At 30.3% G+C, this 22,669-nt stretch overlaps 1 long non-coding RNA gene across 1 annotated transcript in view; it reads left to right on the top strand.

Moving 5' to 3' along the window:
• The first annotated feature begins 3,911 nt into the window (after positions 1 to 3,911).
• The window catches only part of LOC130673774 (uncharacterized), a 108,620-nt gene continuing 89,862 nt past the window's right edge, over positions 3,912 to 22,669 (top strand). Inside the window, exon 1 of the long non-coding RNA XR_008990938.1 lies at positions 3,912 to 5,109. This is a non-coding gene — a long non-coding RNA (uncharacterized LOC130673774). The remainder of the gene's footprint in view (positions 5,110 to 22,669) is intronic.

The following is a 22,669-nucleotide window of genomic DNA, read 5'->3' as shown; positions in this document are numbered from 1 at the left end:
GTAGATATAAGAGCACGCATAAATCCCCGTGGGTTTAACCCTCGGTGCACCTCGGAAAATAAATTTCTTACGCGACTAAACATGGACATTTCCCCCTCCACTTCCTCTTCCTAAGGATTATTATTTTTACGAATTAATATTATTACAATCGCGTTATAGTGGGATTTCATGTTTCATTATTTTGAACATTGAATACGTTTATCATTCCAAGTAGATATATATAAATATATAAATTGCATATTCATAAACCCCAGAACGACATTTGCCATTTGCTCCATTTGCCTCACCCGTTAAGTTGTAGGAGGACAGGCGTCCATAATTTAAAAAGTGCTTTGACCCAAACTCTGACTAAGTCACAGGCAAATCAAATATTTTATTTTATTTTATTTTTTTTTTTGGTCAATCATATTATAAATATATGAATATGATGATCTGTAGATATTTCATATGATATAAAGTCAGCAAGAGCTGCTGTCAAATGATCTTTGATTATCTTATTACTATTTGAATATATTAATTAAATAAAATGAAATAGAATAAATTTGAAAAATAAATAGATGGAGACAGAGACAGAGAGTAAAAAAATGTTGCATGTGAGCAACATGACGTTGAGTGTCAAGACAGAAAAGAGAGAAAAATTAATAAGGAAGGAAAGATTTCTTGGAGCGTCACGACGGGTTAGCTCCAGCGACTCGACACGTCAGGGACGATCGATCGTTTCACTCCCACGCCTCCCACGTGCAAGGCTAAAACTCCACGCGACGAGGTCTCGAGTCTACTCTTGAAGACGTCGTAGGAACTGAACTAAAAAAAATCGAGCAGAAAACAGCCGAGTGTCCACCAAGTCGCCGGTGAGCGTTCACGCATATGCCGAAGAGCATGTTTTACCTATCGGTCGCCCACGTTCATATCACTGCAGTCTGAACGTTAACCAGAAAATGAACAATGGTAATACCCTGTCCCATCTTGTGCCACACTCTAGATACCCTATTGTACTTTTTTTTTTATTACTGGAAGACAAAAATATAAATTCAAATTCATGACACTGGTGATTTATAGATTTTGTTTTCTGTCATTTTTTTACGCACCCATGACTGACTATGAATTATGACATGACATGACAATTGAGAGTGCATCGAAAATGTTTTAACTGAAGCTTTAACAATATAGCAATGGCGCGAAAGTAATGTAATTTAAAAAATATTTTTATTTTTTCACTTATCGCGGGAAAAATTCAAATTTTAAATATATGCATTTTTTTAATTATTTGAAAATTATTTGGATTATTTACAGAATAGTACTCGAATACCCATAAATATACATGAGATGATTTTTAATTTTTCTGGTGAGAAGTAGGAAAAAAAATTATTTATGACCCTGAAGTTAGCAGACAATTAATAATTTTCGAATTTTCTCTCAACAATTTAATTTGAAAAAATCCGAAAATTATTAGGTGGCTAATTTCAGTGCCATAATTATTTTAGTTTTTAAATTTAAATATTTTGCGCCGTAGTTATATTTAGCTGGAATCAAAACATTTGTGAATGCACCTTAATTTGATTTATTGCACATTTGTTATTTAATTCAATTTTTAAAAATACTCAGGCATTTTTAAAATTTTTATAACCAAATTACGAGTAAATTAAGTACTTACATGTTACACCAGTAATGAAAAAAAATTTCTCTTTTAATTTTACGATCAGAAAAATAATAAAAACTGATTACTGATGACTAACTGACTGGTTAATTATTTTTATAACACTAATAAATTATAACTTTATATTTTATAAATATTTAAACAATTTTTTCCCGCGGTTTTAAAATACGACGCACTGACTCTAACACTACACTAACACTGCACTTCACATCACAACACTACACACTTGTACACTTAGCACTGAATAATGCGACACTAAAAATAAAAGAAACAAACGAATACTTAAGCTAGAATACGAGTACGAGTACACGAGTTTATTTTATTTTTTAAAAGACGATTCTCTGAATTCGAACTGAACGGTAGACACTCAGACGCCGGCGTCTGTGTAAACACGAAAACGAAAACTCCGGCGATTTAATTTAACGACACAACTACCGACCCGTACCGTTCTTTCATTTCCACGTATTTTATTATTTTTTTCAATACACGCACTCTATTTTTTTTTCTTTCTTACTGTTTCATTTACTGTGAACTTATAAATATTTTTTTAAATATTTTATTTAATATTATTTAGAAACTCGGGCTCCTTACTCTGACACACGACAGTAGATCACGACGCCACTTTGATAACTGACTAAAACAATGGCTGCAAGTGTTCTAGAATTTTTTAATTGACCTCTTATTGGATTAAAAATTTTTTTATCAAAATGGCCGCCAAAAAAAATTTTTTTTTATGTCGCCATTTTAAATTAAAACGAATATTCAAATAAAATTATTTTTAATATCAAATTTAGTACTGACTATTTTTTTTTTTAATTTTATTAAAAAAAATTCAAAAATATTTGAAATAGCAGACTATTTTTTTTTATTGTATAAAAAAAATTCGAATTCAAAATAGCAAGCAGTCATTTTTTTTTATTTTATAAGAAAAATTAAATATTATTTTGAAAAATAACTTAAGAATAGACACAAAGACTTTGAGATAAATTTTTTTAAATTATTACGTATTGATATTAAATTTGTTTATTTAAGAATAAAAAAGTTATCGGTTGTCTGAAGCTTTCACTATCATGAGATTTTTCTAAGCCATTATCAATCAAAAATAATCCGTAAGATCAACAAGTGAACCCATGTCCATTTTATCTTTTAACACTAAGAAAGAAAAACAAAATAAATACGTACCGATCTACCCATTTTTTTTCGCGTATCTAATCGATCGAGAAAAATAATCTAACGTATCTACATAACATATTTTTTACAAAAGAAAAAAAACGATAGACGGACGACATCCCGCACTCCAGCGTCCCGATCCGACATTTTTGTTTAAAGCTTTTTTTTAATTTTCATTGGCGGTTGTTTAAAAAATTAAAGGCGCATGCGCACTAACGAACATTTTTGAAATTATTGATTTATCGAATAAAAAAATCAGACGCCATCTGTATAGAAATAATTTATTTAATTTCTTACGTTGGTTATTGATTTGAATATTCTAGCGTCAATTTGCTTGGCTATTGTTACAGTGAACATTGAACGACTACTGAGTGTTGTTACAAAAATTTATTATTTATAAAATATGTTAGTGGTGAAATATACTGGTGCTTTTATTTACTTTGAGTGTTTAGTGTTGTGTAAAAAAATGTAATATAAATTTATAGTTAATTTTTTACGACATTAAAATTAGTAGACAACAGACAATTTTTTATTTTTAAATAAAAAAAACTCAACGTGAAAATTAAAAAAATTTTTTTTTGTTTTGATAAAAAAATGCGTAGACTCGTTAAGAAAAAAAAAACCGGATGTCTGTAAGTTTCTTTATTATTAACAGTTTTTTTTTTCGTGTCAATGTGAAGTGTAATTAAAAATCACTGATTGTTAGAATCATCAAATAGAATGATACTGAAGTTGGCCGGCGTCTAATACTATTCGAATAATTTTCAAAATGATAAATTTAAAAAAAAAAATTTTTAAACAAATTGCACTTGTAAATTTTTTAATTTTCTACATGTGCATATTTTTAGTTTTTTTTTTTTTAAATTAAGTTGTTGAAAAAAAATTTGAAAATTGTTAATTGTCTGCCAACTTCAGGATCATAAAAATTGCTGACTGTTAGAATCATCACATAGATAATTTAATTATTGTAATATATCATTATCATTTATTTGCTGACATAAAAGTGGAATATAATATTTAAATACATACATATGTAGGTGATTCATTTCAAGATAATATGAATAGATAATATAAGATAATGTCATATAAGATTAGCAGTTTTCAAAAAGTATAATGGCGCATGCGCAATAGTTCGAAAATTACAAATCATTTTTTTTTTAAAACTCGATTAATCGATATAATAAATAAAAGTATCAAACGCCACCTGTTGCAAAAAAATTTATTAGAGTTTTTATGTTGGTGAATTCCAGCGCCATTTTCTGCGTCTATTGTTACAGCGAACATTGAACAATCATTAAGTGTTATTACGTAGATTTATTATTTATAAAATATATCAGTGGTGAAATATATGTGCATTCGTTTACTTCAAGTGGTAACTGATGAGTATTATGTAATAATAGTGAAGTTTAATTTTTTTTTTTAATTTCCCGTAAGTGTAAAGTGTAAACGACGTCTGATAGTTGTCGGAATCGTCAGAGAGGAAATTCCAAGTATTTAAATATTTAATTCTGATATTTAATTCAAATTTATATTTAAAGAGATGATTGATATTCAAAGATAGTTAAAGTAGAGATAATATAATGTAATTACATATTTTATTATCGGTTTTTTAAAATCAACATAGCGCGTACGCAGTAGTTTGAAAGTCAATTAATCGATGTATATCGAATAAAAATATCGAACGTCAGCTAAACAATTGCATTTAGCTTTTTGCCTCAGCGTCAGCGCGTTAGATTTAGGTGAGCGTAATTTCATGAAAATTTTTATAGTGGACAGTTGTAGTCATTGTGTGAATTAATTAAATATGTGATAAAATATCAGTACATTTATTATTTAAAGTCTCATTACTAGTGTTGTAAAATTGTGTTGTTTTCGTGTACGGTATTTTTTTTTTTTTTTTATAAGTATTGTGTCAGTGTTGTCTCAATTTTATGTCAGTATCATATTGTTAGAGTCAGTGCCAGTGTCAGTTTTAAATTCAGTGTCAGTATTAGAGTCAGTGTTTGAATCAGTACTAGAGTCAGTGTTTAAATCAGTGTTTGAATCAGTACTAGAGTCAGTGTTTAAATCAGTACTAGAGTCAGTGTTTGAATCATTACTAGAGTCAGTGTTTAAATCAGTACTAGAGTTAGTGTTTGAATCAGTATTAGAGTCAGTGTTTGAATCAGTACTAGAGTCAGTGTTTGAATCATTACTATAGAGTCAGTGTTAAAATCAGTGTCAGTCTGCAAAGTATAATCAAGAATTGCTGGTTGCTGAAATCACCAGAGAGACACTTCAAGGTATTTAAATATTTTTAATTATTTATTTGTTGACATAAAAATTACTTGGATAGTTAAATAGGTAATTAACGTATAAAGATCATAAAAATAGTACATAAATGATAAGAAGGTTATCATTTATTTTGTTTGCTGATTGAAAATATTTTTTACTGCGTTAGGATTGAGACAATTTGATGATAAAAAAAGCTTCGTTAATGTTTATAGCCAGTGTATACACACTTCCCAAGTATATTATTTTTATAAATCAGTAGTATTTTACTGTTGCGATCCCCAACCTTAAACACTATCTGGTAAGAGTCTTCCGGTTTGTTTTTAGTGTTCATTTATTTCCATTATTTTAAGTGTAATGATACTATAAAATGAACAAGCAATAACAGTTATGTGTTATAAACAATCCGTCAGCTGTTTAAGAAAGAAATAAAGAGTCCGGGTGAAATTGGCAATTAAACGAAATCTCGGATTTCGGTTTTGTTGGTATGGGGAGGGTGAGGAAGAAGAGGGTTAGTATCGTGAGAAGAGAAACATAAAAACATCGGGAGAGTACACAAAAATCAGAGTATTAAAGTCCCAACTGAGGATTCGTTAATAATTTTCCCTCCTTCAGCTCTCTTTTACTCTGTTGTGTGTTGTGTGTAGTTATAATTATTATGTGAGACTTTTATCCTTGGTTACTTAGTTATTTATCAGTATAGTTACTCCTTTAAAAAATTTTTTTTTACTTTATTTTTATAAGACCACTTGTTTTCAGAATTATATACCTTTCAAGTGGTCGTTACAGGAGCTAATATAAAATTTAATTTCTTTTCGTTGAAACAACGATGCCATTTTAAAAAAAAAAAAAATATTTTCTGTTGATTCTCAACCTACAGTTTACACTTGCCCTGCAATACAATACTACATATACAACTCGATCATCATAATTTTGCTCTTAATCTTTTTCATTGTACTTAGCTTGTGTTTCCGGGTTTTATTTTCACTTTACTCGATACTTCTCAACCACTCGTTGATGTTACCTCAGAAAAATCATCATTTCTTATTCAAGTACTCAAAGTTTTTTGTATATTTTTTTTATCCATTCAGAGCCGAGCATTAATTTCTTATAAAATACAAATTTTTTATAAAAAATTAAGACAACAATTGATTCAATATTTACAAATTTAGTCAAATTTTTGGTAGTCTATTGATCATTGGAATAGTATTTTTTATGTTATTTATTCTGATAATTTTATGAATGCGTTAAGCAATCAAATTTTTTTATCAAACGGGATTATAAAAATTTTTCATCGAAGTCTTTGAAAGTTAAACGTTAAAAAAAAATCTGCACAAATTGCCATAGATCCCAAAAACCAGGACACGTTCGTGTAAACCCAGAGGGAGAGCAAAACCCCTCTCCATATGATCAAAATTTCGAGCCGCGAATAATAATAATAAATTTTTATAAAAATTTCACGTCGTCGAATTTTTAGCGACAAATTTTTTACAAAATAAATTTTCCGAGATTTTCGCTTTTCGAGTTTTTTTATTGCCTCGAATTTAATATCAATAAATTTTATCCGTTTATTTTACACATCGGACAAAGTCTTTACAGGTCATCTTTAAGAGCTCTTTAATTGGCAGTACTTAATAAAAACAAGCTCTGAAACCTCGGAATTTTTTTTTAATGCACTCGGAATCTTCTCTCAATAATATCTCAACTCACTCCCTCAGTACAAGTAAAGTATGTACACAACACGTGTATATAGATATTAATTTATCAAATAAAAAGGAATTCCGAACATATCGATGTGTGTTCCTCGGGAAATAATCAAATAATGGAATCCTTTGGTAACTAATAATTATCATTATTTAATTTTATCCAAACAAAATATATATACACGGAAATTAAATCTCATGAACTTGTAATATATAAAATTATTAAACCTTTTAAGCGAGAAAACGTCTCGCACTTCTTACTCCTGACATTATCGACTCTCTCCACAAGGAGTTCAAAGGTCCTCTCAACCCGTAGATTTATCTTTACCATTAAACGATCCCTTCTCTTTTTAGTTTCAAAACCCCGGTTTAAAATAATAAATTAATAATAATAAAAAAATTTTAAGTAATTTTATTCCGATAAGGTGTATATTCTTCTGATTGTTCGCGTGAATGCTATCGAGTAAAATCGATCTCTTGATGGCTTACGATATCGAATTTTTTTTTTTTTTCGTTTTTATCATGCTCATAGCGAAGTCAATGGTTATACGGTGGCGTGTCTGGCTCGTTACGCTGGAGGTCGAGTATCCAAGTCTCTCCATCGGGCAATTCATTAAGCTGTAATTGAGTTTTCAGCTCCAGCGATACAGACAACGAGATACAGACGCGTGAGATCGGTACCACGAGGAGTTTAACTAAAGGAGCCAATGAGCAATCGAATGTTAACCAATGCACCAAGGGGATTCCACAAGTCAATTGATAGAGATAAGCAATTGATTTTTAAAAGAAGTTAGAATGAAACCGAAAGCGTCCTCTCGACTCTCGTACTACCCCATACATCTATATATATTTATAAACGTATGACGCCATATGGAAATTAAGAAACGACAACCTGTGACCAATGTCTTGCTGGTGATTAACTAAAGTTTCAACAAGTAGCCTTTATCTCTCTCCTTCTCACTCAGTTATTTTTACAAACCGCGTATATGTTATTCTCAGTCATCAGCTAATGTAACCCAGCTCTTGTATCGATCTGATCGAACCACGAGATACTGATGAATTAAGACTGGAATACGATAAAAGATAATTATATTTAAGATAAAGCAAAGATACTTCTTCACCTCTTTCTTATTCTTATTTTTTACCGACACTTCATTTATTGTCGAAAAAAAAAAAAATGATAACAATAATGCCCTGATCATTTTAAAAGTAAATGGGATAGATTCATAGGACTTTAATGCCTCGTTTGGTATTATATAGCGAAATTAAATGAGGCAGTTAAAAAAAATAGTATACGCATGAACTGAATGAAGGAAGGAAGGCAGTAGAACCGGTGTAGAGCTGGACAGGCCAAGTGGAAGCTGTAGATCATCCATCGACTCCACCCACTCAACCTCAGGCATAGCAACTGAGTAGCTTATTATCTAGAAACACTACCGTTCCCCCTGAGATCAAATTACGTTGCGTTGCTCTCGACGTATTCTCAACGGATTCTCTGGACGCCCACGATAAAGTAAATTACTTGGGGTTGTAATACTAAAAGAAGAAAAAGTTTAAGTATCATGAGGTAAAAACAAAAAATATATTTCAATTTGTTGAAAAGACGAGTGTGGGAGTAGGGCTGAGGGTGCTGATGAGTTTAACTAGTGAGAAGGATGTAGATACCACCTGCCAAGAAGATATTGCGTGTCACAGAAACAAAGTTCCATTACTTTGCCGCCATTACCAAATGAATTATCATTTTACGTTTACGCATTTTCTCTTTCTCTTGGTCGGATTTTTTATCATTATTATGATTATCATTTTTTTTTTTTTTCGTTACGAGAGTCTTATTTTCTTACTTCTCGCACGAGAAGCGCGCGCCTCTAATTAACGACGTGCGTCCAAGATGCGAGACCAAGGGGAATGAAGAACGTGGCTGGTATACGTCGTATAACGAACGATCGACGTATCTCGATTTATATCAGGCACGATCCACACGCTCCGACTCCTCTTTTACCTTATTCCATCTCTCTCAAACTTTTTTACTTTTATTATTATTTTTTATATACATTTATATACTTTAAAAAAAAAAGCGTTTTTTTATTTTTTGACTTATTTTTATTCCTCTTATTCCGCTGGTTCGCCTTTCGTTTCCACGCGAAATTTTAGGTCAGCGAGACGTCCCTTTGAATTACACGATAATAATAACATTCGAATGATTGCGATCACCAACAATTTCTTCCTTGATCAACAGGAGGCGAGAATATTAAAAAATCAGGCTATAAAACAAAATATATATATTATAAATAAATTATAAATGCCAAAGTTATGAAAATTTTTGCCTTTAAAAAATTACACCGCCCTTTATTTTAAATTTATTCTATATTTTCTTTTAAATATGTACCTTCTTCTTTTTTCTTCTTATTATTTATTCTCTTAGTTACCTTTTAGTTCCACTTATCTCTTGGTTGGGTAAGGATTGGAATTTAGTGTGGGCGTAACCATAGCGTGAATTTTAATTTGAAATTAAAGCGTGGGTGGATGTGTGTCGGTGTACACAGCACAACATATTCCGATATATACATATATGTAAGAATTTGCGCGCAGGTAGCCAAAAGAATCTCTGACACACCTTCTTACAACTTTTTCGTTTACAACCCCTTCGTTATTACTATTCTCTTTCTGTAAATGTGTACTCAGTACACACATGCACACATATATATATATATACCTCCATAACTATGATAATAACATCCAACCACTACAAGGCTGTAACTCTAATCACACCCTCAGGCACCGCGAAGATTAGGTTATAAACATAAAAATATTTTACTGTGAGATGTATTATCGGTAATAAGATCGATTATAAAATCTTAAATCTAATTATTTGCTTAAGATATTCGTGTATATATTCGAACCCCGGGTACCTTTTTTGAATAAAGCTTAATAAATTTATTATTAATGCTTGTATATTAGATACGTGAAACTAAAGTTACTTGATTTATAATACGCTGTCTTGATACTAGTATTACTGGGTGATCGTGGAATTGATCAATCAGCCGATTTACCGATCAATCTATCAATCTTACTCCACGCCTTTTTGATTTTAAATCTTGGACATGTTTCTCGGTAATGGATTAATCATTAGAACATGTTGTTTTTTTTTTATTTTTAATTGGCATTTTTTTATATTTTTACTTTACATATTTTATAAAATTACTAAGTTAAATATTTTTTTTTCATTTATTAAATTTTCAATTTGCATGATTTAATGGTTATGTATATTGGTTGTTTTATTTTATTAAAATTTAATACTTAATCAGTGTCCTTTTTTTTTACAACGGGTATAAAAATTCTTGCAATTATTTAACGGCATTAGATTACGTTATCTTATATTTTGAATCATCAATATATTATGTTTTAAAAATATAGATATAAAAAAAAAAGTTAAGCAAAGTTAAAGATTTATTTGATGTAGAAATTTATATTTTTTGAATACAAGATTGAGACATCAATTCTACGGCTCTTTTGTATCATGATTCAAATCCTGATGATTTATTTATTATTTTTTTATTATTTAAACACGTGTTGTATTATTTATTTCGTGTTTATTATAATCTAACGGTAATAATAGTGACAAAAAATAAAGTGTATAGATAAGAAGGAGATAGAGATAGAGTGGGATGAATAAAACTTTTTTTTATAGAATTTAAATAAATTGTGGGATTCTGAAAGACGACAGTTAAAAAGTGAAAAGTATTTTCTGATGATTGTACCTAATTTCCTAGTGTCCCAAAGTATTAAATAAGAGAAACAAAATTTTATCTACCCACGTAAAACATCTCAAGATATTTATTATACTATAACATTTAATAGTTTTTCATTTATAAAAATAAAAAAAAAATCCGCCTTCGATTCACGACAGGACTATAGATGAAAGTATAATTAGTAAAATGTCTTGATACTATCTTTGTAAATTAACTTTACGATAAAAATCATCTAACAAAAAAAAATACTAAATATTTATTTTATTTATGAATCATTAAATAAAATTAAAGGAACGTTAAGGACCGTTCATAAAATATGTTCGCAGTTCATCAAACAATTTTGTAAATTTTTCTCGTGGTTTTATCAATTTTTTTTATGTTTTCGTTACGATAGGAAGTCATTCGTTTCATATTTGTAAATATATAAATATTTCTATACATTTATTTCCGTCGGTGTGCCGTCAACTGATCCCGACAATTTTATACCACGACAAATGATCCCCACAAATTGATCCCATCGACAATTGATCGTCAACTGATTTTTATCAACAACTAATTTACACAATTTAACTTTTTATATTTACAACAGTGAATTTTAATTACTCATGTCATAGTAATTAATTATTTTATGAAATTGTCAGTGGGGTCAGTTGTCTGTGGGATCAATTATTATCGTGTGATCACTTGTCAGGGATCAGTTGTCTGGGATCAGTTGTCATGGAATCCGGAAATGTTTTTTTTTTTCGTCATAATGAGAGGAGGGGTCTATCATTTGTGACGCAATATTGATAGGGGGGTCGCAGAAAATGTGAAATAGCGTGACGAAGGGATAGGGGGGTCTACAAAGGTAAAATTTTGCATGACGTATTTTATGAACGGCCCCTTATTCGAAATAAAAAAAAATAGTTGACGATACTTCCGATTATTAGTGAATTTTCTCGGTTGTAAGTAACTAAAGTACTTTCCTGACTCAATCGCGAAATACCTCAAAGACATAAGAATAAAGATAGAAAACCGCAAAGAGATTTAAAAAGAATAAAAAAATAAAACGGTCGCGAGTGAGTTAGAATCTTCTCATTTCTTTTGTTTATTATTATTATTTATTTTTTTTTTATTATTTCTCGCACCTTCTGTCTTCTTTGAACGTGGCAAAGATTCACGATGTTCTATCCTCATACTCTTACATACACTCAACAAAAACTCCGCTATTCATTAGAGTCGCTCGCGCTATTAAGATAATCGTCGCTGTACACTGTATATACCGCGAGTAGAGACCAGATGGTGTCTGACACTCTTTCGTAGATATGCCGTGTATCTTTTTTATTCTTCTTTCATTCTCTCCATGATCACTACACTTAGATATATTTATCTTAGAAAAATAAAAAAAAATAATAATTTTCCATTTGAATAAAAATTTAGTAATTAAATGAATGAATGAATGTGATTAAACACCCGAGACTTCTAGTTTAATAAACCATTTTAAATATAGCAATAAAAAGATTATAAAAATAGTTAACAGCTCGTGATAGTGAAACATAAAATTCGATAATTATTCTCATGATTATATATCTTAAGAAGGCTTAATGTCTTTGGCAATACAAGCAGTTGGACCCAAGAAGAGGATTACTATTAAAGTTGTAGTTGTTACTGATATTGATGCCGGTAGGCTGGTATCTCTATAAAGTTACAGTTAATTACCATCAGTTCGATAACGAGTTTTAAATATTTTTAATAAATTTTTTTCCTCGTCTTAACATAGGTTAATTACTCTAATGGATTTGTGACGAGTGGCCTCACTATATATATACACTTGATTTCTTGTCCTCATGATTGTGGATGACGAGTAAAGGAGTGCGCGTCCTCTCCATCATATTATCGTACCGTGTATTAAATGTCTAACAGCCTCTGAGTACATCAGAATCAGCATCAGCTTCAGTCGCAGCAATAGCAATAGCAATAGCAATAGCAACAGCAACAGGCAACTTCCTCGAGGGGATACGTCGGAAAACGTACGCGTATACAGACATATTAAATGAGAGGAGACTTATGTTCAGCGTCACGAATGCCAAGTTATATTGCAAAAACGATAATTAGTGGTAGCGGTAATTAAACGATACATGAATGGCTACAAGCCAGTTGGATACATTAGTTGTTGTTGTTGCTGTTGTTCTTGGTGCTCTTTGCTGAGGATCCGTGAGCTCACCATCTTTGACACGATCGCGAGAAGTTTACTTTGATATTCGTAGAAGGGATGAAACAAGTTACGTGTCAATCCTAACATACTTTCTCGATTTATTTTATATATAAAAAATTATAAACAGTTATAGACATATATTTGTTTGTTTTTCGAACGAATCAGCTTTCGTTTCTACTTTTTTGTAACTATTCATATCGACAATCTTCGAATATTTTACTAATGTCATATTGATTTACAAATTTTCTAACCTCACTTTTTTTACTTCGACATTTTTTCTACTTAATAAATTTTAAATTTATTCAATTTTTCCAAATGGCGCACGAAATCTCTTGGTTCATGTCTCAGGTATCAAACAAAAATTTTTAAATAATTTTCTGACGTTTACTTCGAATGTTAGAAGCCGCGAAAAATCTGAAGTGAGTGTCATGGCGGCCATTAGTCAAAAAAATCTCGTAACTCTGATTTAATTAAAAAATAAAATGAAGGCAGTTTAAAATTGAAACACCAAGTTGACAGTTTAAAAAGCAGAAAAAGATGAATAAAATAAAATAACCGGAAGTTACGTTGCAAAGTACATAAGCGTCACATACTGAACAAGTTATCTTACGGGAGTACGAGTCTCTGAAGGCCTGGAGCGTCACACTGTGGCAGCGAACAAATAAATATGACGAACGAGACGTCTGACTATGAGTCGTAAATCAGCAGTGTCTTGGACGATAACTTGGTTACAGCACTTGATTTTCAAGATGATCAAGATCATAGAGCGGTTTTTTTTTATCAAATTTATCAATGTTTTTTTTTTAACCTGCTACAGCTTCTCGTTAAATATATAATTTTATCACACGTTTATTTTTAAAAATTTCTTTTTCATTATAAATTTATAATTTTATTTGAACTAATTATTATTTATCAATTCAATACTTTTATATTTTTATTTATCACTTGGATGAGATACTTATAAAGAAGATTGGCGAAAACTCGTGGTTATAAAAGCTTTTGCATCACCGGTGATTCATGGATGAGAATCATTTAACGTTCTTGGCAGGGTCATATTAAGAGTCGTTACCCCCTTCGCGCTCGACGCTTTACAATTATTAACAGGTTGCAGAATATTAATTTGCATCCTCTTTTTCCCTGCTTGTATTCAAAAAATAAAAACCCAAATTAACGAGATAAAATAATGAAAATAATAAAAAATAAAATTAATGGATTTAAATTTAAAAAATTATATTTATGATAATAATGATAATGACAAGTGATAATAATAATGAGGATGATAAGAATGATGATAATGATGATTGTATGACTGAGTGGATCGCGAATTAATAAACTGATGATTCATCATAAGTAGTAAAGAGTTAGTTTATCTAACCAATTGTTTCGTTATTGCAATTCAACTTCCGGGTTTATTTTGAAACGGTTTTTACATCCCAACATGTATACATATATATCAACTGCTCAGCAATTCTTCTCGTTATCGTGTGTACTCACATCAACGCAAGACGTTCTCGTTATGCCAGAGAATACGACAAAGCAAAAGACACCGCTGAAAAAGATTGAGACAATGCTTGATCGTAGTTATCGATCGACATTCTCAAGTTCTCAATGCTACTTTTTTTTTTTTATTTTATTTTACTGATCGCATCGCCTTTTTTTATACCGATTCAATGTACGATTGAGGTACATTGATAAAACATTTAATAAAAATAAAAATATCAGATAAATGAATTTTTTAAATATTTCAATACCATGAGTATTTATTCAATCGTAATTTTATTTTTATAGTGAAATAAAATTAATTGAGGATGTAATTAAATTTTAATTTACTTCCTGTGATAATTTAAATAAATCGATACCAGAAAATCAAATAATGATCTCTCTAGATATTCGTAAATTTATATGTAGGTGTATATTTTTGAGAAATGAGGCTGGATTATTTTTGATTAGGATTACTAGGACTCCTGAGCCTTAGTTGACATCACTAGGATTTTGTTTGACGGAAAATTCTCCGTAAAATGGCATCTAATCGAGTTAGTTTTGAATATATTAAAATTTTAGTCTATATCATTACAAAATTTTTTTTTCCGTATTGTTTTTTACAAATTTTAAAAAATATTCGATCGACATATAAATTTAAAATATCGTCTATATTAGGATTTTAAAATTAATTCATAGCTTGCATTAATAAAAAAAACATTCAAGAAAATTCGCACAACGAAAATGAAAAAAATTACGTAATTTGACTGCTTAAAGGTGACTTAAATTTGTACCAGAAAATCAGAATGTTTTTCGTGGAACGAAAATAAAAAACAAAATGAAAAGTAAAAAATTTACTGGATCTAGACTTCTGAAATGTCTTACATAGACATTAGTACGTCAGCTGAAAATTGCAGCCACCCCCAACTACCCCTTAAGCTGTCAAATTACATAAATTTTTTCATTTCCGTTGCGCGAAAAACGCTCCAATCTTCAGGTACATACTTAAGGGGCAATTGGGGCCGACTGATATTTTCGGGTGACATACTAGCATCTATGCGAAACACTTCAGAAATTCAGATTCAGTAGATTTTTCACTTTTCATTTTGGTTTTTTATTTCCCTTCTGCGAAAAATATTCCGATCTACAGGTACAAGAATAATTGATAACTTGAAATAAATTATAATCAATGAATGAAGAAAGTTTGCAAATAATTGTGTAATGAATAATTTAAAAAAAGATATAAAATAATTAAACAATTAAATAAGTTAATTTGAATAATTTATCAATTACGTATCGAATAACGTATTGAAATATTTATTAACAACAATAATAAAACAAGTCTTGGAAATATTTATTATAATTATTCAATTTAATAATAGAATAAAATGAATTGAGGAAATAATTAAATAGAAATTTATTTCCTCAGTACATTTTATAAAATAAATAAATCGATACGAGAATAGGATAATGTCTGAGTCATACTTCTTGTCCATGTATGCATGTATTAAGACATTCGATACCTCGTGATACTCGTGCAATAACTTTAAAAGTTAAATTTCCGTGAATTCAAGATAACCGGAATAATTACAGCAATGATTCTTCTGATAGTAAAACTTCAATCTTATAAATTTATCCACATATATATGCTACATATATTTATAAGAGAGTAGGATCGCGTGAGTTCCGGACGTCTGAGAAGTGTATGCAGGTGTAATCGTTCGATTCTGTACATACTTATATTTGCATGTCAGGTGGATGCGTATGAAAATAAGGAAAATCGAGAAAAAAAAAGTAAATATCCTCGTAGGTGGTTAGCAGTCTGTACTCTATGTCGTTTACTTATCTTTTGCTATATCAGACATGAATCACGTTAATACTGATTTGTAAATACTCACTATCGTATATATTTAACTCTTATTTTCATTATAAAATTCGATCATATACACAGATAATTTTTCAGTAAAAATTACCCATAAAGTTTGGTACTGTAAAGACATCTAGCCCGTAACTAAATTTTTACGATAGTAAATCAATTTATTTGTGGCTTTTTTTTGAATATTTTTTAATGATTCAAATAATTTTATAATTTTACGGAAATATTTCATTTATTTGTTGTAAGTAATTGATATATTTGTGGTAAAGATATTAAATTTGTGACGAATCACTTAAAATTCGGCGATACTATGCACATATTTGAAGTCCATATTTATTTGCAGCAATCGGATCATTTCTTTACCACAAGTAAATCACTTATTATATCATATCTTTCTCACAATTAAATATTTATTTGGCCATATCCAAATATACGATATCTTTCGGTTAAATAAATCTTTTTTTCAATGTATACATATATATTGTTAGTAGAAATTGCACTTCATGTACATGCTATCGAGTAGTATATTTTACAATGCGCATGGCAAAAATTTAGATATTTCCTCATGTCCTGACAGTATCAAAATTTTTTGGAAATTTTTACTAAAAATTTATCTGCGTGTATATTTTTTTGTAAAATAAAATAAAACTCATTTTAATATTCATAACTAAAAAAAAAATATATCTCAGGATAAAGAGACTCAAATAAAAAGGCATATTAAATTGCGATATTCAATATTACAAGTAAAATAAAAGAAAAAAAAAACAATAATAAGTTTTGTTTCAGTATTTGTATACTTGTATAAAAATCAAATATTATAAACGATAATGTTTTGTAATAAGTATCTCTTTATGTTGTTTATAACCGCGTCCTTAGTTGTTTACGGAGCACGCGTTCTCTAACATGAATATTTAAGTAGAAGAACTTAAACTTTAATTAAGAGTATATATACGTCTGTTTATCAATTAAATAATATTTATTGATTTTATTAACTGAAAATGCAGTCCACGTACAGTATTTAAACTGCTATAAATAAACTAGTCCAGGTTATAGTTAATAAATTTTTATAAACAATTTTCTTATTAAACTAGAAGCCATCAATATCTCTATTACTTTTATTACTTTACTCTGCTAACAAACAATGAAATTAATAATTATTGTAGATCGATTAATAAATATATATTCTCATCAGCCTCCCACAGGCAATCAGATAAATCCGCCCAAGGTAGGATTTATTCTTAGCCTACTCTACTCAGCACGGAAGCTGTTTAGCGGATTTTCTTTTAATCTACTTGTCTAGTATTTTTTTTTCACTATGTATAGACATAAACATAAGCAATAGAATTATATGTCTCTTGCACATTTATCATTAATTCATTATAGACTCCCGCCTACATAACGTTAAATCTCAGCTACTGATCTACCATTTAACATCATACTATAAATAATTATTTTGAAATCACACCCATAATAACATCATTTTTATCATTGTCATTATTATTTATAAATATTAACATAAAAAATAAATAAATCTGTCATTTTTATATTACAAACAAAAAGTGATTTCTAAATTTAAAAAAATAAGTATTAATTTTAATTGTATCCACTTGCATTGTAACAAAAAATAAAATGAGTGACAAAAAAGTAGGTCGTACGTTTCCCGTGTGCGTATATATATAAGTCGGCGCAAATTAAAAGCGAAGGATGTCAGTACCGTTGTCGCATCCTGGGCAAGATCTCTCGAGAGTAGCCGTCGACGGGGACGATACGAGGGAGTAAGAGGAGAGAAAAATAAAAGAATTAGCCGAGTATCAGGAGGATGAGGATGAGTGTATATGAGTATACCAGTATACCAGATAGGCGGTGGATGGAGGTGCTGTAGATGTTTTTACCTTTCCAACCAATCCATCTCTCTTGGTAACATTTTTCTTTTACTCTTTTCCATTCCTCTACTCCTACTTCTTCTCATCTCTCATCTACTCTTCGGGTTTTCGTCCGTACTTTTGCCGCTGGCACCGACTGCTCCAGGACACCGAGTCGCCCGGGACAGGATCATCAATCCACCAACGACACGGACTACGCAGGTGCCCGTGCACCCATGATTCACGAGCACAACACTCTTAAGTAACCATGCACGCACATCATCCTCCTACTTATTTTTTATTTTCATTTTCATTATCATTATTCTCATTATCCTTATCTCCACGTAAATATTAACAAAAAAAAATTAAAAAAATAAATAATTAGTTTGTAATATTTAGTAACGCCAAAATTCATGCGAATAATTTTCTCCAGCGGATTATGTGCTACGCAAATAAATGTATAATTATTTTGTACTCGAGTATGAATACATGCACGATATATTTATATATAAATATAAATGTGTAGTTAAAAGAAAGAGAGTATGAATACATATTAAAAGAATATAAGCAGGAGGGTGAGTCACGCACAGTACAGAGACTGGATGGTTCGAATCTTAATATCCGTTCGGGGGCAATTAAAGGCTAAACGTTGCCACCTGCGGTGATTTCGGGTTCACATAGAAGGAGGAGAAGGAGGGAGAGGGAGTCAAAGAGAACGAAAGAGAGAGAAAGATGTGAATGCATTTAAAACGAGCTCTCGCTCTGCAGAGTAACGTGGAGAGAGAGTGAGTGTGGGAAAGGCTACAGCATCATTTCTCTCTTCTCTTTCTATTTTTTTTCTTCTCTTCTTTATTTTTATTTCAAACTTATATATATATACTTTTTTTTTATTATTGTTGTTATTATATATCTTTCATTTATATTTTTTATCCATGGGGCTAGGGTGTGTTCAGCATCCGCGACACGCACTCGATTGCAACAGCAATATATATATGTATACTACGTACTTTTTCATTCACTTCGCGTCTCTCTCTTTATGCGTATGATATGCTTATACATGTTATCTCTTATATATATATTATTTCGTTCCGAGTCCTCTGTGTGTACATCTTATTTACCACTAAGGGCAGGAGGTTAAGCTCTTCCTTGAGAAATGACACGGCTTCATATAAATAAATATATAATAAGTGGTATATTTATATTCTTTAATTAATATCAAAGCATCTGTAACTTATCAAATTTTGTTTTAATTAGAAAAAATGTTTGGTAATTTTTAAATAGACTGACTAGATAAATGAAAGGGAAAGGTGGGTTCTCGCGCTTTCGCTCTTTTCATCTAACCACCGAGACCTCAAAACTCATACCAAGGAAATACGTGGCCGCAGTAACAGTCTATACATATATATATACTACATTGTGTCTATCGAGGTGAAGGATGCAAGTTCCCACGTAAGGAAGAGGAAATATCCTCCCTCGCATTGATACAACTATCGATTCCGGTTAAAAATATAAAAAGCACTTTTATCAAATAATTATTATCATCGCAACTTCAAATTATTATACTTCAATAATAATAATAAAAAAGAAAATTGAGAATTAATAATGATGATAATAATAAAAGAGTAAATTTGCTTCTTCTTTAGTTATTATTTTTTATTTTTTATTCGTTCGGCGGGTCTTGAAAGATCAGAGTGAATCCGCGGGTAGAGGGCAGAGGAAAGAGTTGCGCGGGCGTCGTGGGAATATTATTGCTCCGGGGCCGAGGTCCGAAGAAGCCCTCAAGGCAAGTCACTGGCCCATCTTGTATTTATTTTTTATTTTTATTCCTTTCTTCTTTATATACCATACATCCATATACACACACATATATTTATATATATAAAGTTAACGTTTTACGTAACAGACAAGTTGACTACTCGAGTCTTGAACAGATTTAACCAGTGATAGGAGTCTAATATTCATGAATGGAAGTAGCCGGTTTTTATGGCCACTCTTACAAGCATTTTTAACTGTTTATTAATTCTATTAAAATTGTCAGAAGCAAATGAAAAAAATATATTTTTAAAAACTTGATTGTTATTCGTTTATTTTTTTATTTTATATAAATGACTGAAATAAAAAAAAAATTAATAATAATAAGTAAATTTAACTGTAGATAAGTAGATAAAATATGAAAAATGTATTAAAAATGCATAGACGAAGTTAAATAAAATATAAACAAGCAGGTGGTTGGACCCCTACATGGCAATCACCTCATGGTCCCGACGCCCTCGTCGAAACTCTCTCACCATCGGCATCGCGGGAGAGCCATATCCCAGGGAACTACCAACTACTATACTACAAAACCTCGTTTGATTACAACCGCTTACTCACGGAGAGATTCCCAATACGGATGATAATTACACTTGCGTAACTCTTTCACCCAAGCATCAGCATCAGTACTCAATATTATCCAGGTGTACTCGTGCAGTAAACTCTGGACCGCGGCTATACTCTTTATTTATTTCGTGGTATAATACATTACACGCTGATGATGGAAGAGAACATGCTTATACTTATTGGTAAGTTCTTGGAAAAAGCTTTGTAGTTTGTATGCCTCACGGCAATTCATCCGCATCAATTGCCTCCAGGGAATTATATATTAATTTTTTTTTCTTTAAAACTTTTTTAAAATATTTGTTTTTCTTGAGAATACAATTTAAAGCATTTATAAATGCTAAATGGTCTTATTTAAAAGTATAATATATTTTTTAATCGAATTCTCCACTAAAATTTACAAATTACTCAAACTTTTTAGGGCAAGGTATTGATAAAATAAAAAAACGATATATATATTTATATTTATTGGATCTTAAATGTCGTTAAATGCCAAGTAGGGAGCAGATAAATAAAAATAATAATTACAATACTTTTTTTTTGTTTATAAAATAGTATGGTTGGGTAAATAAAAAATTTTTCTTGTAGATTTATACCTCGTTACCTCCGGCGCACTACATACCAAGTCGTTAAAGCGATAATGTATTCCATCGTACGATTATTAACGATCTTTTATCGCTTAAACATCTCCAAGATTTTCATCTTGATATACCCTAATATTTTTTTTTTTTTTTAATTTTTTATTTTAAATTGTCTCTGCCTCTGGTCGGTTGGCTTCGGGGTGGAATTAAATATCAGCGTATATTTAAATCTACACACTAATTTTAATGTCTTACTTGTAATATCGCACTCTAAATTTACAGTAGTCAATTCATTCGAATATATATTTAAAAATAATCGAATAATTATTAATAATAATAAATAAATAAATAACAAAAAAGTATTTCTGCCGTGAAGATAAATAGAAACGGAATTGGCAAAAGGGATGTAAAGTAAAGTAAAAAAAAAAAAAAAAAAAAAAAAATACATACAAATGTAGTCACGCGAACGTAACACGAATTCAAAAAGACGTGTGGATTGAATGATGCACTAAAGAAATTGTACAGCAGTACCTGATGGCCTCAGGGCTACCGGAAGTGGGTGTTACCCACCCGCTACTACCGATACTCATTTTTTAGTCTTATTTTTTGGGGATCACGCAATCCACTAATTTACCGCGAGAATTTCATTGCAGTGAAAAAAAATAATAATGATAATAAATAATAAAATAAATGTTGGAAATGATAGAAAATCTCAGTATCTGAGAGTATGTAAATTAAATTTTACTACATAATTGCAGTTACGTAATAACAAATAATTTTGATAAATCTAGTATTTTAATGTACTGCAAGGAAGACATGAAATAAAAGTACGTATCTAGATGATCAGGTACATTGAGCAGAAAAAAGACTTAAAAAGGATATCATTGGTTTGATTCTATAGATTTTTTAATTAAATGAATGATATTTTACTTGAAAAAAATTAATTTCCTGCTAGAAAAAATTTGTATTTATATTTAATAATCACTAATTTATAGATAAATACTGGCTCTAAACCTATCAATGTTTATTATATTGTCGACCAAACTTGAAACAGGAAGTGAAGCATCCAAAAAATTATTATGCTCACTCTCTTGAAATGAATCAGTGAAAAGACCTAAAAATCAGTGAATATTCACTGCGAATCAGCCCCAAGAATATCTCTGATTCATTTAGTGATATAATGGGGACTATTTGTGCAGTGATTATTCACTGATTTGCAGGTCTCTTCACTGATTCGTTTTAAGAGAGCATACGAAAAATCATTATGTTGCATCCTAATCATTACACTGAGAAAACAATTTATTTGAGCCAGCTAAATAGATTTATTTGACTGAACAAAATCATTTATTTCATTTCAAAATAATTTCAAATTTCACTACGGCTGGTGGCGCTACCAAATACATATTTTTTAACTATAAACAAATCATTATTTCATTCAAATAAACCATATCTTTGTCTCAAATAGATACTGATTGAGTCCATTCAAATATGAGATTTACTGGCCTAAAACAAATCTCATTTGGCTCAAATAAATTGTTCTCTCAGTGTATTAAAGCTTATTGATAAGTTTCTCGCGCGTAGTAAGTATTGTGATACAGCATAATAATTTTTCGTATGAGCATAATAATTCTTTAGATGCTTCACTTCCTGTGTTAAGCTTGGTCGACAGCATAATAAAAATTGGAAGGTTTCGAGCCAACATTTTTTTCCGTGTAAGAAAAAAGATTGTTTTCAATTAAAATGCGTTATAT

Source organism: Microplitis mediator, chromosome 8 (genome assembly GCF_029852145.1).
Source record: "Microplitis mediator isolate UGA2020A chromosome 8, iyMicMedi2.1, whole genome shotgun sequence".
NCBI classification, from domain to species: domain Eukaryota; kingdom Metazoa; phylum Arthropoda; class Insecta; order Hymenoptera; family Braconidae; genus Microplitis; species Microplitis mediator.
The sequence above is the reverse complement of the archived record's forward strand: the minus strand, read 5'-3'. Positions and strand labels throughout refer to the sequence as shown.